Raw genomic sequence first — 20,306 nt, forward strand, 5'->3', positions numbered from 1 at the left:
AGATTCGCTAGAAAACTATCCCAAGACATTTGCGTAGATTCAAGGTGCACTATCTTTAAAAATTTCAGAAACATGTCACGCAAATAGAGGATGATGCAAAATGTTTTCATGAAGTGTTTGATAAAAATTACTAAATGATATAGGAAAATGACATCAAAACAATTCCAGTAATCAGTATTATAGGTTACGATTTACTGTGTCCAAGAAACAAATAGAAAATGGCAATGACGATAGAGTCATCTTGAACCAGGCCAACTATCGAAAGCGATCCTTACCTTTTGACATTAACGGATAACTAAGTGTACATTTTGTGACGAAAATCATATTGTAGTGAATGTGGAAACTGTGTTAAAATTCTCTCAATTCGAACCCATTCCTTTGGGATGGGGTTGGGTTTACAGATTTTAAATTGGTGCTATCACATGCAAATTTACTACAGATATTACGAATTTTGTATTGTCTGCCACGTTCCTCTAAAATATTGATTGTTTAGTCATTTCATTACCCTGGAATAATGATATATCATAATATACGTCTGTTGATTTATTAGACACTCCTTCTGGGAATCCATTTGACCTGTGATATAATGTCCCATGAAAGATCATTTATACCAATGAGACAATTAATTTGGATTTTTTCAATACAAAACACATTTCTTTACTCATATTCTTTCGTTCTAGTGCCTAGAATCTCTCAGGTGTCTGAGATCCCCAGCTGCAGAACATGTAACAACGGAAGAGGAAATAGGTTCCCTTTCAGATAACGTCCTAAATGTTACAGGAAGTTAATTTTACTTTTTAAACGGGTAGCCGCAAATTCTGTAATAATTTCTAAATAACTTATTTGTTTAGATACATAGCAGTAGCTCCGTACTACCTTATTAGTCTGCCATGATGGAACCAGGCAGTCGGTTTTCATTATAGCATACTTTCCCCAGGACAGTTTACTCACTGAAACTATTTTTTGCCAAATATGGCAATAGCTGTCAGGACGCGGCGCGTTGATTGGCAGATGTGAACGCGCCATTACAACTTTTGGCATTGTCAATCACGATGCAGAATGCAGGCGTCTGGTCGACCGGCGTGTCTGTACTGCGAATAGACGGCGAGGCAAGCAACAGCGTGCAAGCCGTTTCTACATTCATCGTACAAGGCATGTAAGTAGGAATCGATCGCGTTAGATCCTTTGGTAGAACTAAATGTAAGACTGACCGAACCGACTTAAGCGCTTTCTTCCTGTTGATATATAAGGCCAGTCTGTAAAGTCAGATTTCTAGCTAACACGCGGTTCCAAGATAGACGGTTGACATTTTTGAAGTTTGAAGCCCAGACGATTAGTTTTGTCGATGTGTTTGAACCCACAAAGACGTCCAGATATAGATGTACATTTACTCAACAAAGTATTATTGATCAAATGGCTGTGATGGTGGGCCACTATTTTGAAATCTCAATGAGGATTTATTCGCCCTGAATGCTATGATGAAACAACTCTGCCTGGTCTTATGACCATAACCTGATAAAAGAAGCAGGCAAGCAAAATTTGGGAAAATTCTGTGCTTACTCACAGTCTTTCTGGCCCAAAGTTTTGAAGTCGCTTATAGTTGCAGCGTTACAAACTCTAACCGCTGATCCTACCTATGAAATCGATGAAATCTTCATGTAATATTACAACTCTTCTGCTAAGCTTCCCAGGGGCCAAGGTTTTGTCCGGGTGGTTATTTGTCTGCCGTTTTGTCCCTCTATCTGCCACACTACTTTTCTCTGAAACGACACAACACCAAAATCTCGTATGCTCCCTTCGACGAGACGACAATCGCACCTGGCTAAACTATCAACACTTCTCGTACTAAGGTTGGCGGGAAGGGAGACACCCTAGCTCAACAGACGATACGTCCCAGGGCAGGCAGCAACAACTGATACTCGAAGACATCGCTCGAGAATACGCACTATATGGTAAGTTAAACGTTACAAACAAAACGAATCGGTAAGTTGGAAATATTTTTGGTGCTTTCGGGGTCGGTTATTAATATTGCTAATATTTGGGGAGTCAGCAACGACCGGATGTTTTGTCAGTAAACCTAGTCGGAAACCAGAATTTCCGGGACTGGACGTTGGACTATGTCACGGCAGGACATTCAGGGACAACCTTACTACTTGGCTTTCAAACTGGTTCTGCACACCAAGAAAAAAAACCTTTATTGTCAGAATTGTTTTGCAAAACTTTATATGATATTGACAGACGAGTTGACCGGAACACTACTGACACTGTGATAAAAGCGACAAAAAATCTATGCAGTTATGTTCTCCTTTAACTTGATTCTATCTTATGGTTCAATTTTTTCTGCGTCAAAATTTGTTATGGGAAAAATTGTTCTTCCAAGTCAGGAAATTGTCCAACCATTGTACCAGTTTTGTTCGACAATCGACATTTTTATTAGAAATGCACAGACACCTTTACTTGGCTTGGGACACATACAACCCAGAAATACAGTATTTTATGCTATCATACCAGTATATTGATAGTGCAAAAACTGCGATCTGATTGTTCGAGACGTGAAATTAACCATGCTATATTCGTAATATTGCGCGGTTGGAATGGTTCAGCAAAAGAAAAGTACCCTGTTTAACGTATCATGCAAGAATTTCAATTTAATATTATGATGTAATAGCAAGAAACCAATTCAGCAATAGGCATTACCCCTTTGATTTTGACCAGTTCACATATGTCGTGAACTGGTCAAAATCTAGTGTTATATCGTCGCTGGAAGTGGTCTATTGCTTGAACATATTTAACTTTAAGATGACATCAAAAAAAATAAGATCCTGGCCATACTTTATGATTGGTATCATTCGAATCAGATTCAGTGACTGCCTGAAGAGGAAGCATATGCACGGCACTGCAGATCTACTTAATAATTAAAATCCTTTGATTGCTGTGATTTTTCACAACTAAACTTTTAGTGCAACATTTTACCAATTGTCATGAATTTTTCTGTGACCTTTTTTCTATAATTTTAGACCAAATGGATGTTACTTTATGTTGGCTGCAGATTTTCATCAACGTTTTTGGGAAAAATCTGAAATAAAAATGTTTCTGGGTTATATTTTATGAAGGCGACAAAGGTCGACTTTGGCGCTCAAGGGTATTAACACATTGCCAGTCCTACTACTGGACGTCCATACTCACCAGGCCCTACTCTTGCACCATTTTATCCAGCACCCCTCTGAAAACGTTGTTTATATTTTCCTTGGGAGTTTGCCACTTCGACAACGTCATATGCTTCCTAAAATCCTTTAAAACACTTGCATTTCATATTCTGTCGCTGATGTCCTGTGTTTTCTTCTGAATTATTAAAGAAGGCAAGCAAGATTGGGGCGTACTTTACCTGATGTCAAGATTATCGCGTGGGATTCGCTACTACCTACTGCTGTCATAGTGCGCGGCGGATTTTGTGACGATATTAAATTTGAATTTAAATTAAAATATATTGCTGTGTGTGTTTCTTTCTTTCTTTTATACCTACTCGTGTATTGTACTTTAAAATTGCCCTTGGTCTTTCATTTTCAAAGATAGCTTTACAAACTGTTTCTGTAAAAATGTGTCATGCACTATGCCAACTGAGTGAACTCTTGTGTTGACATCAGAAAAACAGGATTATGTACTGTGAAAATACTAGTGCATCATGACACGTGACGGCAGTAGTCAGGTGAGAGATAATATTGTTGAAAATTCAGGGAATATATTTGAATACCCAGAATGAGTAGCCTGTTTGTGCGGACGAACGTCAAAATTTTCCACGGCGTGTAACACGTCTATGTAGTCGCTCAATGGTACAGCTGATCAAATGTGAACGGTAGAGAATATACAGAAACCTTATAATTAGGGAGTTATATAGAGGTACTCTAAGACGCAGACGTATCCTTATTTCCAATGATGGAAAAGTGGCTTTTGAGAATTTCGTTAATCGTTTTATTATCAATCGAAAGTCTTCTCAAGGTCAGTTCTTTACTCCCGAGTGCAAGATGCCGTTTCACTTCTTAAATACGTGCGCACAGATTCTACAGTGCTGACACAAAGATACCGCAGTCGACAAAGTTTGTTTCAGTGCTTATTTGGAGTTTTTTAATTGAAAATGACGTAAGATCTTTAATTTTGTACGGTCAGGAAAATACTATATTAAAGGTATATTTTCATTATATATGGTACCATCGATTAAAATGACTAATCAAGACAGTGATATTAAGTCCAATCACAGAGCCCGAATCGTTGGCTAACAGACGTTCCTATCGGACATAGATGTTTCCTTTCTCATGATGGCGAAATACGCCTGCATCAAGCCACTTTTGGCAAAGCTCCAGTAACTGTAACTTTGACGTGTTTGACAATATTTCTTTCTTTCTGTCTGTAAGTATACCTTCATCTTCTTTCTTTCTGTCAGTAACTATACCTTCATCTTCCTCGCTAAAAATCATCGAATGTCCAAGCGTCCTGAAACTATTCCAGTACGTGTTTTGATGGTTTGGCTGACAAGTGAACTTTGGTAACGACTAAAACTTATTTGTCAACTATTACACAGTTTAAATTGGCGTTAGATTTGCTTAGTGATAGCCGTGCATTGCATAGGTAAGGCCAATAATTTGTGTCTTAACATACTTTAACGAGACTGATAAGAAATGTTGTTGTTCACACAACAAAAATATAATAAGGTGTCGTTACAAGTTGCAGCTTTTGTCCCCGTAATGAAGGTTACAACAAGTTTCATTCAGACCCGAAACGGGAAGGGCAATTTATCAGCTGGGTTATCAAGGTTACAGGAAAGTGCAATCTTTGCCTGACAGCGGTCGGCCTAACCACTAACCGCTCCTCGCATGCTGTTCGTGCCTTGAAAGTGAAAACGGCGGTCGGTGCTCATAAAAAGGCCAAAGTCATAACGAAAGCATCGACCCTATAATCAAAAGTGATAGTTTTGCGGTTTCTGCGGTTTTCGTCGGTCATGAAGTAGCTATGAATCTTCTTTCCATCTCATTGATGCCGAGTAGACGCATGCAATGTGGACACTTCACGCAAGGACGTTGGGAAAAAATAGGACAGCGCCGCGCTGATCCCAACGACGGTTTACGCCACTTTGGAATTCGCCTGCTGTATTGATCAACAGTTGCAAATGTCCAATGAGAATCTCAGATCCACAGACGTTTCGTCGATTTAGCGTTCATGTTTAATTCTGTTACTGATTTTCATTGCTTGGTTTTCTCTCGTTTCTACAAAGATATTCCCAAATGGAGTAAAAAAATGATATTGCTTGGTAAATATTTGTAACAATTCACTTGCTTTTAGTTTACCTTGTTGTAATTATATTTCTGTAAAAGAAGCTAGATTTCTTGCAGTCTGTTATGCAAATACTTAGCAAAATATTCCAATTTTTTCTTCCAAGAAACAATTGCATTTGAAAATAAAAGTATCAACATTTGCTGATTAAAAAGGACATAATTCAGCCAATCTCAATTAATTAAAGCCCCACTAGCTGTATCTTTTAGCATTATTTTTTATGATTTTACTTTAGAACTAAAATAAGTCTGTGAGAATGTATTAATTTAGGTGTGTATATACGTTTATTGTTGCCCACCCGCTGAGACTGTATATGCAATTTTGAACAAGATAAAGATTACACTGCGATTAAATGTTTGCTCAAAGATTAAATCGCAGCTCCATATGAAAAAGGAAACACCGTGGATACCATACATATCTGTACTGAACTCTGCACACAGACTGAACAGACTAGTCCGATGCAAGGCATAGGGGTGAATGTTTTCAACTGTGACATTTTATGTTCTCTTTCCTTCGTAATATTAAAACTTTTTAAAAGGGCGGAAAATCAATATGACCATCAAAATTTCGATTTATTTCTCAAACTTTTCACAAAGAAATTGTTTTTTAATGCAGTAAAAGCCCACATCCCTTCAGAGGGTAGAATTCAGAGAAAACCACGAGAGAATAGGAAGATATTTCGATGTCAAAATTTTTAAGAGATACAGCTGGTGGGGCTTTAACTAACATATAAAACCGTCATAACGAAGGAGTGATGTCAGCGAAAGGAACTGGGATGACACCCACAGCACAATCAAAGATAACTTTATCTAGGTGTTGAATAACTGTTATTTCTGCATTTGCACAGCCGAATTCCTAAAACTGTGCGTAGAGAATGTCGTTAAAATATGACCGAGTGTTACTCTTATTGGTTTTGCTGAACCTCTCAGTTAAGGACAAAATAAGATTATCACAAGTCGTCAATCTGGCAGGAAAGATTGTTGGTATACAACAACGGCAACTTTCAGTAATATATTACCAATCTTTGAAGAGGAAAGCCATTCAGATCCATCAGGATCAAACACATCTACCCAGCACAGAATTTAAAATTCTCCCGTCAGGTCGACGACTTAAGGTACCTTTTGCGCGTAAAAACGTGTACAAAAAGTATTTATACCTTCAGCTTCAGCAGTTTTAAACTCGGAATTTTATACGTAATTTATTGATTTTCCCCAAGACTGTGTATATATGTGTGTGTGTGGTGTGTGTGTGTTTTTATTGTAAGTAAGGAGCTTTGTGGTGCCGAAAGAAAATTTTCCATTTTTAGATGTGCGTGTTTTATTAATGGACAATAAAGTAATTTGAATTTAATTGAATTGAATATCACATGGGTAGGCAAGCCTTGTGGTATTTTGTCTTACAGTTGGTTTCCAAACGCCTAGCCTATCACTGCCTGTAGCGATCAAATCATATAAAGGATTGTAAATTTACAACCTTGACTAAAAGTCAGATTTATATTTCTCCGACCAATGAGTGGTAGACGAACACGGCAGCTGTGTCTGACATTATTTGAGCAATGTATAAATGTGTTAACGTCCACTGACACTGTTTTCAACTCCGTCCTACCAAGTGAGTCAGAGGTGATCTGATTCGTTTGTTTAAGAAGTAGGGAAAAGTCAATACTAAAGATGAACTCAGTATTGTGTAACCATGGAAAAGATCAATGAGAAAAGTGCAGATGAGCACTGTAGAAAAAACGATGTAAAGGGTTTGCTGGGAAGATACATGGTCCAATTGTTTGTAATCCGGATCGAAATAAGTCCATGGACCAAACTGTATTCAACTAATGCCTGTTTATCGTCACAGCATTTCTCACAACGTACTAAATGAGAGACACGAGAAGCTAGAGTCGAAAAATGTGTACATATATAGTATCGGGGCGGTATTATATCAGCATTTGGACGATAAATGCCAATTTTTCTTGGATATGGGATAGGTTCAACAGAAAACAATCACATGTACTTGGGGTATGAGACTTTATTGACATTGCAATGAGCCAAAAGTGCAACCTCGGAACAAAATCAACCCATGACAAGAATAAAAGTCTACTGAAAATCGAATAAATTTCTTAAGATACGTACTTGCTTTGACAAACGAAATTTTCAACTGCCAAACGCACAACTACGATCATGCGACGGACTGTTACTTCGTACATAGTACTTTTTTAACATATTCAGTTAACTTTCGAAGGAACCCTATTATCATATAACAACATTCTAATTTTTTCAACCACACTTAAAACTTGACGAGTGCTACTTTAAATGGTCACTTCCACGTTCGCAAAGTTAGACGAATCGCGCAATACTCAAAAACAGTCAACATTTTGATCGTTATTATGTATGTATACATCATGGCGTCGCAAGCGACTACATCATGCTGTCACATTCTCCAAAGAAAGTCATTTTAGAAAACAATGCGTGCCAACTCCACAGGAAGGAATGGACCGATCGTCTTTGTAATATTCAAAATATTTCACAGCGTTCGTGGTGCTTGGATACTAAACATCAATAAGAATATTTACAAGTTTACAAATTGATGAACTAAACATGGATTACATATCTAATGATCATCTTTTATTCTTTATTTCACATTCCTCAACGGTGTCATTTAATTTTAAATGTCATTGCTTCGTTGTACTATGCTAATCCATTTAGCATCTCTCAAGATCAAGACAGCACTCAGGTGCAGCATTATGTACCCGCGCCAAATAATGACATATGGATTTCACGAGAATATCTCTTTGAAGCCAGTTACGAGACAATAGTTCTAGCAACATGTCCGTCTAGGTGCGAGCTTGAAAACGATTTTTTTCTCCATTTTTGTGTAAGGGATTGATAAACAAACAAACGAAGATTGTGATTTTTCCAATGATACTCGAAGCTTGATCACATTCGAAGAAACGAAAAACACAGGCTTCAGACAATAATCTCCAGTTGGTTCGCTCTTTCGTTCTGTAAGGTTTAGAGTACTTTCGTTGAGTAATTTCTTGGCTGAAATTGAAGTTCACCTGAAAACGAGTTGGCCTTCTAAGTATCATAAACACTGTCATATACCACATCAAATAAATCAGCAGTCACATCTAGAGACTGGGATGTTTTTGACTTGTACTTTATGTTTGGGACGCGCAAAATGGACCCGCCTTATTTCATGGCAGAGCCCCAACGCCCGAGGGAATATATATTCCCTTGAAATTTACACCATGATGATACCTCTCACATGAGATTACTGACCGCGGTACCATGCGAGACAATGCTCGGTTCGTGACCAGGCCCTTACTTTTAGCCAATTTTTTTTATCAGTTTTCGCACAGAAAGGTACTATAAACGTATAACGACTTGTCTTGTTTGAAGTTTGTTTCACATCTTTTATCTTTTAAAGACTTCATTTTATTGTTCTCTTTAAACTAACCTACTCGACAAGATTAACCAATGAGTGAAGTGCTTCGGTACATCGGCATTTTTCCCGAACCTGTTTTGTCTCAAGAAGATTTCATGGATATTTTTTAAAAAGCATGGGCAGAACGAAACATTCAGAGACCATTGCGTTTTGAAAGTTTGCAAACTTTGTCTAATGGCGTTGGTATGATATTTTTAGAGGCCTCTTTGTTTTCAAATTCTCTGTTTGTCAATCAAAGTCAATCCCGCAACTCCCTTGAAATAGACTCACAGTTAAAATTTCATTTTTTTATCAATCGCACTTGAGGACTGATTTCACATCGTGCCATGCAGTAACTTTTTTATCGTTTATAGTTCCCGATTGCTTTGTTTTTGATCGATTTTGTCCTTGCTGTTGGTTGTATAAGTCGCTTTACGTGTATTTAACGAACAGTGTATTCTTGTCTTGTTTGGGTTGTAAGGTTTTAACTGTGTATTTGCAAAAGATATTGTGCACATTATTAAACTCAGTGCTTCGCCTATTCGGTGCAGTATGATAAAGTGAAATAAAATAAAATTAAACAAAATAATTTTCACATTGGGAAGGTAAACAATCCGCGGCCCATAGATGACTGTAAGACTTCGATACAATATAGGCGTGGGACTTTAATCTGAAGCTGTTATAAACAGGATCACCATTATCAAAGCCGATTCGAAATTTGTCAGATGATTAGACGCAAGGGGAAAAAGGATTGAAAATGCTTCTGTCACACCTTGTAGGTTGTGAACGTGGAGACTAAAAAATTGATTACAACCACACGTCGGCACAATGGCTATCCCATAATATTACCCTGAGCCAGTCCGTCGATGAAGTAAATAGTAGACTGAATATCTTGACTAGTACAGAGTTGATTACGTTACGTGTGTACAGAGGATAACAATTTAATAGGAAAAGAGAATTGCTAATGTCCCCGGACGCTGCCAGTTGTTCAATGACGAAGCAACAGGTATTCCACACGAACCTGTCACACGGCGGTTGTTTCAAATGTCTACCGCTACGCTTACCCATGACCCGCAGGGGAAAGTAATGATTGCGGGGAACAGGGACGCCCGAAGTTCCGCGTCGTGTGGGATCGGTGTTGATGCTATTTTGTTTGGTTTTTTCCGACCGGACATTTCCGGATGGTGGTTTTGTAGGATTGCTGAGACTGAATTAACATATGACTGATATACAGGAATGCAAGTTCCGGCATTTAATGAGTCATTTTCAGTTTGAAAACCGAGAAAGGTTTACTGTTTACATAACCTTTAACTTCCTGAATAAAGGAAAAATCGGTGTGGTAACCATTGGCCACTTTTGATCGATTGACAACTTGTGTGCGTCTCTGTGAAGTCATCTCTCTCTCTCTCTCTCTCTCTCTCTCTCTCTCTCTCTCTCTCTCTCTCTCTCACATACACACACACACTCAGAATTCTTGCACAAACTAGTGCTTTTTTCTAAATTGTTCTCTCCAAAATCACCAATCGAATACTTTCACAAATTTGACCAATGCTGGCATTAATGAAACCAATGAACGGTGCATAAGTCCTAATATATTCTGAGAACATGATGTGTTCAAGTATATGCTTCTACCATAGGAGTCCTACTGTAAATTTCTTCTCAACACATTTCCCCTCACAACATGCTTTATCTAAACACGTGCCTTCTGTTTCTAGACACATATCCACGTGAAGCGCTGAAGCCGGCCCTATGAATAAACGGCAGCCGTTCAAACTAAGCAAAGCCCGGATCGCCTGCACGTGTCCACAGACAGCCCTCTTATGCCGTTTTACTGGCTGCAAGGCACTCAAAGTCCCATTTAATGGCCGCCAAGCAGCTCTCTGAATTCGTGTCTGCTGTTTCGTTACCAAACAATTTACACCCAGGTAGACAAACTGTTCGTAAACTCGTCAGAGTTGAGTGTCCTTTGTGTGAACCTGTGATCTATCTCTCTTTGACGACGGTACATAGCTCCCACCATGTAGAATAGATTGTCACCGCTCTCATAGATTTAAAACAATTGAGTAAGATAAAACACTAAAATAAGTAGATTCAAACAAACACTAATATATTGATTTATAACTCTGGCGTTCATTATAAGGTAGCACTACTCCAAAAACGATCCAGAGCAAATCCCGACGTAATTATAGATTATTATTTTATCTGAAGCCCTTCCCGTTTGTCTGCAACGCTGTGCCGAATCGTATGATCCACACATAGTGCCCTTATGGCTCTCCGACGCCAGGAACCTTCGCCTCCCAGGATAGCAGAGTCCACACGCACTGCCCAAGAGGCCAGCCATTGTCCCGCCTGCCGCCTACAAGGCAAACCATGTACCGGCACGATACAAGAATACAGAGAACGTGTCTTTTCTAAAATTGCTGTGAAACATTTTTTCTTTCTATAAAGGGACAGCACACGGCAAACATGGCATTTTGCCACGTGTGTTAGTTGAGATTACATATACCTAGCGTATCATCAATTCAATAACCAAAGTTCTGATGGCTACTATCCAGTGGTTAATACAACGAATATAATATAAGCGAGTAGGGATATGTTGTTCTTCCATCCAGAAATACCTACCTATCATCTATCATATATATATATATATATATATATATATATATATATATATATATATATATATATATATATATATATATATATATATATATATATATATATATATATCGAAGAATACAGATGTCCTTGTGGAAAACTACAGTGCTCGATGCTAAAGCAGAGCGTTATAAACACAACACAACTTACTTCAAGTACAAATATTATTACTTGTACATGAAGTAATTTGTGTTATAGATATATATATATATATATATATATATATATATATATATATATATATATATATATATATATATATATATATATATATATATATATATATACATCCTCTGGTTACACTAACATAAGCAGTCGGTGTAATCTTTGTATATCAGAAAAGCTACACATAATCACATAATCAGTGCTGATAAGTCATCGCTGTTAAACAAACGCCCCTAGTTGGTTCAAAAATGTCACCATCAATAAATATTATTTGTCAGATTTCAAAACCATCTAAAACATAGTAAAATGGTACGGCCCAACCATATAAATGAAAGCGAAGACCGAAGGAAAGTTTAGTTCTGTCTGAGGATTGCAGGATGCATGAAACTTAGGTAACACACAGGTGTTATTACATTGCACTTGAAGTAATCTCTGTTATATGTATATATATATAATATATATATATATATATTATATATAATATATATATATATATATATATATAATATATAGATAGATAGATAGATAGATAGATAGATGTGACAGGGTTTTGTGGTACCAGTCATTGGGGTTTCTAACATGTCTTCACTGCTCAAAACACTGTTAAGTCATTTCCCAAACTTATCTCTCATGTTTTTGTGACTGGCCCGAATCACGTTTGTACCAACAAGCAGCGGCACCTCCATTCTATATTCAGTATCTGGTACCACGAAAGAAAATCAAGGAAGAAAAAGAAAGAGGTCCAATAAGTTGCATACTCTCACAACAACTCGCCCATGTTCTACTGTACCTAGGCTTCTTCCAGTCACAATGTTATCAAGGTTTCCACTGTTTCTTGGTCCTTCAGCCAATGCAGCCATGTGTACGTGTATTACTTGGACAGTATACTTTCATTGTGCCACACCTCAGTTTCTTTACTAGTTTGTGATATTTAAACTGTGAGCCTTGCCCACCATTTTGTGTCTTGTAGTGTTTTTGGCGGCCGTCTGTAATAAATGTAATGTGCGACAGCTGACAACCACAATTTACGAACTCTCGGTGTGTTTTTTCAAGACGCCCATCTCAACGCAGTTCCCAACTTGCACCCTCACCCTGAATGCTTGTTGGCGACCTTCACATATATAAGGTAGTAAGTGAGGTTGTACAACGGCAATCAGCGCATCATTTGATCTCCTGTACCAGACTGGTCCCAAGTCACTTGGCTTTTCTCGTTAGAGCAGTTACTTTGTGGGGCAAGGCGTTCACTCCACCATCTTACCACCAGCCTACCACCTAGCCTGACAATCTGCTGATGTTCATTTCTTCAGTTTATTCTGTTTTGATATTTATGTTCCCACAGACTTGGAGCAAGTCGACTTCTGTTCACCATTACATCCAGTACTAATAACCCTAGGACGACATCATAATACTTGGTGTGTCGTATATATAAAAATTCACAACTGTATGTCTCGTCTAAACGTTGTGACATGAATATAGATAATACTCTAGAGAACGTTTTGGGATCGTTAGCTCATCTTCCTTCACTATCTGACAGAATGTCACAATAGCAAGCCACGTTTAACTTTCCTGACATTGGTGTCTGAAGACCAGACCACGTTAAAATGTAAAATGTCTTCGAATATACAAATCTGTCATGTCTTTTGAAATATTCGATTTCTTACCTTCAGATTTCTTACTCCTTTTGTGAAATATTCTACGAATATGATACTAAAGAGCATTGACCACATAAACAGTTTAATCTAAAAATATTATCGAATGGTATTTTGAGGGGAAAGAGGCCAAATATACTGAAACTACACATCTGTTTTCCAATGAAGGCGACGAAAAGAACTTTAGAAGGAGACTTCCTTCTGAAATTCCACAAACGACTACAACCAATCGGAGAATTTAAATGTCTAAACAATACAAAAAAATCAACAAGAAATAAAAATGAAATACGATTAGAAAGTGACAAGTACCGCTTGTCACTCAGTGGAAGTAGAGAGATATGTCTACTAAGTAGTGTGGACCAAATTTACGATGGGAATGGTTAGCTCCTTTCAGCTGACAGTACCAACTTGTCCACTTAGCCCTGGAGAAAATCAACGAAGAACAGTTTCCTTCGTGAGCCAATTAATTCCAGGATGATTCGGTTGAAACAGAATTTTAAGACTTGTCTTACGACTTGTTTAAAGAGGTTGCACACCCCTCAATCAGGTCCAAGTGTTTGCAACTAGAGGAAAAGGACCACTGATGGTCATTTTCATTCAAATCGCATAGGGCCGAACAAAAAATTGTGCTGTTCCGATAACCCGACCTATTTTTTACCTGCCGACCCTAAACTTTTTAGAGCTACGTAAACACTGAAGTAAAAAAAGAAATAAAAACCGTAAAATCACGTGTTCGTAACTTGGCATTTGATTTTTGCTTGAACGAGGATATCTTTCATGATTTTTTTTCCGTTCATATGCATAGTACATTTTTCTGAAAATGTTGTGGCCAGTGTTTGACCGCTCTGAAACCTGAAAAATGCAAATTTAAAAATAAAAATATTTTGGAAAAAAAAAATCCTACCGACCTACCTACCCTATTTTTGAAACCATGTTGTCGGAACAGCACAATTTATTATTTTTTTGCCCTGAGCAGCAACTAACTTTTCATATTTTCCCGGCGGGCACGTGCACTTTTATGTCCTTTTCTAAAACACTATCTTGTCTAACCTCTAAGTCATGCCAAAATGCCTTCTAGTCAACTTGTCGGCACAGCTTGTACATTTGTACGTGTAATGTCCGATATTGTTGTCGACAACTTGATTTTCGTCCGGACTAGAATTAATGTGTTTAAATAACACTTCGTATTGTACATAAAACGTTGCGTCTGTCAGGGGACAACACGGTGTTGGAAGAAAAGAAAGACGATGTATGTGTTTTCCAGAAAAAAATACTCTAAATTTCACTAGCGTCAGTTATTATTTTACTAATTTATCAGGCTATTACTTTTATGGGTGTGATTGGAAATATAAAGCTACGCTACCGGTATTAACAGGCGACTAATCTGTTTCTCTATAGACATTGTCAGCAGATCAATGTATGGCTGAATTGATTTGTCTCTTAGGGCGTGAGAACGGAAGAATTGGTCTCTGTCCAATGCGCTGGAATTCCTTCTAACCGCAGAGTTTACTCAATAAAGCCGTGATTGGCCTCTGTACAAGCTGCGATACAGGCAGTTGTGTGGGATAGCCTTGCAGTATCATAGAGACGCGGCCAACGAGACGCATGGGTGACACGTCGCTGCTGGCGCTGGGCCAGCGATGCCTGAGGAGTAAAGCCGTGCCGGCCGCTCGTGGTGCGTGGTTCCTGGTCACTGTGTAAGGGCTGTCGGGGCGCCGTGGGCGCAGTTGCCCGGTTTCGTGAAGTGCTTCTTCGGACGGCGATGAATGCCTGACAGATATACATGCTCCTGTCGACCTCAATTCACCCTGACTCTGCCAACGAGCCCGCTGTCAACTCTGAACACGATGTTCCGAAAGTCGTTGTTTCCACTAAAAAAGTCAAATGTAGCATGAACTTGCCAAACTATGGGTAATAAAGATGCGATTAACATTTGCTCGGCGCGGCACATTACACTGTTTTGAAACGGTGACAAAAGCATCAAGCTCTGAAGTGACACCAATCTCCGGAAAGCTCTTTTAAAGTTGTACCAACGAAAATCTGACTGAGGTATTCCCAAAGTTACGATACATAATATAACTGACATTATCCCCGTTAGATTGCTTTACGGAGATATAATCCCGTCCAAATTCTGTTCAGCGAATAGAAGCACTATTTGAAGGAATATCTCTGTACAACTTTTCGAATACAAACCTCTGGTATAAATTATACTGTCTGCCTGAAACCTACAGCGTTCAATTGAATGGGAAGTTTCGACAAAAACCTGGATGTTAGATCGAGGATCAACGTACCGTTTTGTCGGCACTTTTATGCGGTAATATTCTCAGTGAATTTGTGTGACTTCGTTTGACTGCTTTCTGTCGCCCAGACGTTGTGTACATAAAAAGTTGTCCTTATACGAAGTTCAAGGTATAGTAATAACTCCCCAAAGACAGAAACGAAAACGGAGAAAATAACAAGACAGAATCGAGGAGAATTGCCCCAAAAAGTTCAAATAATTTAATTTTAGGCCTGTAAGGCTTTCTAGTGGGTCTAAATAATTGTCATGACCTGTGCAGTCAGGTACAGGGGATCGGCAGTTTGTGTCTGGGACAAAGTTTGGTGCACTGCGCAACAAGGGTCTTTGACCCGACAGTTATAGCCTGCAGACGGCCTTACGTCATAATTTCTGGCTTACACTTGTTGGCTACGCTGTTGCGCCCCTCTGTCCCGCTATTGGTAAGGTAAGTGTCGACGCCAGTGTACGAAAATTCTCTTGAAATTGCCTGTTACTGCCAAGGTTTAGTATCCTAAACATTAAACCCTTGAAATGAACTGAATCGCAAAAAATTTCAAGACGCAACGAAACATGTAAAATTGTATTTCATCGTACTATTTGCATTCAACAAACACTGTAGCGACAAAATCTTAGCGTTAATATATGCACCAAAGCACAAATTATTGCGTGGATATTCTTGTCACGTGAATAACCAAAACGGGCTTTTCATTCAGACTGCATAAATCATGTGACAAGACAATCAAAATCGATGCTATATTACGGCACTGTTCACGGACTCGTAATGGGGAAACAAAATGGCGGCTCTATGTGGGTCTATGAATAATCAATATTCAGACAACCCAACAACGAAATGTTTTGGAAATGTCCCGTATATTAGAAGAAATGGCGCATTTCGCTCTGCGGGATCCACAGCGGAAGTCAACCGTTGATGGCCGAGTGGCAAACTCGCCGAATGACGTTGAAAAGTTACTGTCGATCGCTATATGACCAATCACTGATACACCGAGGAGCACGCCAATCAACACCATGTCTCGTCCCTGTTGAATGTAGATGCTTTTTTACCCTAATATAAGTTTCAATATTCAGCTCTGAGTAACGAATATGCCTGTGACATTGGTCTTAAGTGGGTACGTTTGTCAACAGACGCTTGTACTAGGCTGATATTTTCGAAACTCTTTCAAGTGAGTGTCTCGTGGATTCTCGGTGTGAAGAGAACGTATTACATGACATGAATTGAGAACACCGAGCCCTCACGGCACAATATAACATGTGTATTTGTCTGCATCTCTGTCTGTCTCTCCTCCAACCGAAATGATTTCAAACAGTGGGGGGCGTGATAATAACTAGCCCACGTAGCCTGGATTTTTAACGACGTGGGGGGAAGAGAATTGAGCTGTTCGGATCAGCCACCACATGACACCCGTTTGTGTCCGTTGGTCTCGGCGAAATTCCGGGGGAGACCCGCGCTGCCTCGCCGGCTATCGAGGGAGGCACGGTAGAGCAATCAAAGACCACAGCAGATATCGCGATGGCACATATCTTCCCGGCGTTTTGATTCAAATAGAAGTTCCTTTCAAAAAAGTAGTACAGACATGCTTTTGCCTGTGTAAATTATGGGTAATTTCGAAATACATAAGAGATTAGAGAGAAAATAGCATTGCCGCGTCCTACACGAGAAAGCTCCGCGACAACGTAACAAATTTTCACTGGTACCAATTCTTCCGAGCATGGGCAAAAGTGCGTGGATTGAATTTACAATCCACGCTACCAGCTTCATGCTCATACGACAGAGAAGACATTGAACCATATCGCATGTGTATTTTTGTAAAGACAGAGTGATCGGTGTTGGAACGTTGCTAGTATGAGGGGCTTGAGGGCATCAACAATAAGTAGTCTTTGATCATCGCATTATCATAAATGTCCAGTAGTAAATGATTTTGTCGATCCATATCATTTATTCCACGATGCTTGTCTGCACATTTTCGCATTAACTTTGCATTTCTGTCCTCGTCTTTCGATGAAGGAAAGATCTATTCGAAAAAGTCACCTTGCAACTCTGTTTCTGTGTGATGTCCATACGCATTTGGGTCTTACAGTTGCTATTTCAATATTTGTTTGAACTCTTTTTGGTGCATACTCCAAAATACTCTAAATATTGACCCTGTTTACGAGTACCGAATCACAATTACAGGTAAAAACGACTTTTGACTTTATATAGAAGTCTGCGATCATTTGTAGAAGTTTGATAAAGTTGCCGCCTGTAAAAACTATAGTACACGGTAGAGCCTTTGGAAACATTCACTAAAATTTCAAAGTTACCCTTACACGATTGGTTTAATGCTTGTTTACGGTAACCTAAAGCTTTTCGTACTCTATTTCGACTTTCTTTTCCTAGGACTTATGAATACGATGGACAATATCACTTATGTCTCCTTTTCAATAGCCACAATTCTGCCACTCTCACAATTTACTCTTCGGGACCAACAATCGCAGCAGCCTAAATCCGATGGCATTCTTTCGTCGCTACGGATGTGTTTGAAGTAAGCATTCGCTTTACGACCCCAAGTTAGCCAGGCTTCAGACAAACGCTGCTGTTGTGGGGGGGACTCCTCACAACATGGCAACCAAAACTATGGCAGTCTTGTGACAAGTGACTTTTACCTAAACCCCCTCCTTCTCCTCCCCTTCTTTTAATTGTCGTCAAATCAAATGAGTCAGTTGCAATAATGCAAGAATGAATCGCCGAAAGTGCTGAAAAAAATACATACGACGTATGGACTACAAATGTGCAATGTTGACTCGAAGAATGGCATTCGACAAATCAATGACAGATGAACATATCTGTGATACACGTGATATTCTGAAAACATATTTGCATTGACAGCTTCTAACCAATTACACTGTTTGTTTCCTTGGGGTTTTTTGGTCAACTTTGTCCAAAGGAGTAACGGGCCTCTCATAATTTCAGAATTTGTCCTGGATATCTGGCAGCCTAAAAGAATTCCAGTGGGTAGCTGCACTACGAGTGTCACTAATTTATCCTTTATCAGATCTTATGAATAATATAAAAGATCCATTTTATGTAGATAAGGAGAAAATTGATGATTTTAGGTAAAGACCGTCGTCCTATTATTTTAAGTCAATATCGCAAGATATCTGCTGTTTTTATATAAACATCATGCATTGCCAGGTGAAAGAAATCCCAACGACCAATCAACACAGTGACAATGTATTCTGAACCCAGCAGGTAGTTGTGGGACTTGGTGCAAAGCTACTGTGACTTGCTGATTGGACCTAGTTACAAAATATGAATTTTAGCCTTCAACTTGAAAGCCTAGAGTTTATTCTTAGAAGATCCCTGGGACCGAAGAGCTACCGTATTGTGGTTTTCGAATGCAGAAAAAAACCACATCTGATCTCCATAGACGAATCTCGCCTGACAATAATGCACAGACGTAGTTTTTGCACTTCCAGCAGTCAAATTTTGCAGTGGGAAGGAGACACACTTGTAACTCTTCAAGAAAGCCAAACAAAACTGTAACCCAATGAGCAGATATGGACGACGGTTTAAGAAAACTTTTCAGAGACTCAGTAATAACACAACACATGTAATGCTATGAATTGCAGCTTTTTCTCTCTGTTTTTCCTCGATAACAGCTCCTCAACTGAAACGTCTCAAACATGAATAATTAAATGATAATAACATAAATAAATAAACAATACATGAAAAAATAAACAATACATAAAAAACTAAACGAAAAATAAACAAATGTCAAGAAAATAAGTAACAGAAAAATCTGTAACTAACAAAGTTCCCTGCTGTTACACAAGTATGAATTGCTGCTATCTTCCTTAGGATGTCAAAATCATATTGTTTTTTGATATTTTTCTTACGAATGCTAAAAGCAATTACAGGCCTCCAGACACTGAATCAAATATGTTGTACGGACTGGGAGAAAGTGCTTCCTTTTCTCGTGTGTTCTAAGTTCACCTTGACATTAAAACACTATTTTCATGTGAATATGTAGGCTATTTATCGACGCTTTTCAGTAAGAATGTCCTCCGATACACTTATAAATGTCTACTATGTCAGAAAAAAAGCATTTTTAGATTATAATAATAAAACGGAAAATCAGGAAAAAGTCAAGGTTTTGCCTTTTTTGCGGCGAGTCTTTACCAAGATGGACCTCGAGTTTTTACAGAGAAAGTTATTTTTCACGTGATGCATAATAATCGGAATTCCAGCTGAAATGCTTGCTTTGTAAGGGTGTGAGCAGGTTTGGTAGTTTTCCTACCGTTGGGCTGAAAGCCTCAACTTTTTGTCCGTATAGCTGATTACATGTTAGTCTTGTAAAACTTCACCGTGACTATAGGTGTAGGTGCGCTTCGGGACACCGTTACTCTGACAGACGATGCAACAGACCCCACCAAACAAAACTTTCGTTGACTTCTTATTCTTTTTAATGCGGCGTAAGAGTTACACGCTCCATCGTGTTACCATGGTAAGTGTAAATGTTTCTTAATGTCCACTGTTTTAGATGTGTCCTTTCTTCTGAGAATCAATTTTAAAAGGTGCTTGACTTGTCAGGGTGAAATAGCAAATAGTGTGACATTAGAAAAATTGTAAAAAAAAAAATCGGCACTTTTATCTGTCGTACTGGCCGCGTGGAGGCTTGCTGCAAAGTGTATGGAGATACAATCCTACGCTCTGGCAGACGACATATTGTGTCTCGTCATGGGGCTCTCTTTCCGCTTACAATCATTCGACAAAGCCGTTAATGTCGTATTAAACTCCCTCGGCTAAATTTTAACACTTG

The sequence above is a fragment of the Ptychodera flava genome, chromosome 3 (assembly GCF_041260155.1).
Source record: "Ptychodera flava strain L36383 chromosome 3, AS_Pfla_20210202, whole genome shotgun sequence".
NCBI lineage: Eukaryota > Metazoa > Hemichordata > Enteropneusta > Ptychoderidae > Ptychodera > Ptychodera flava.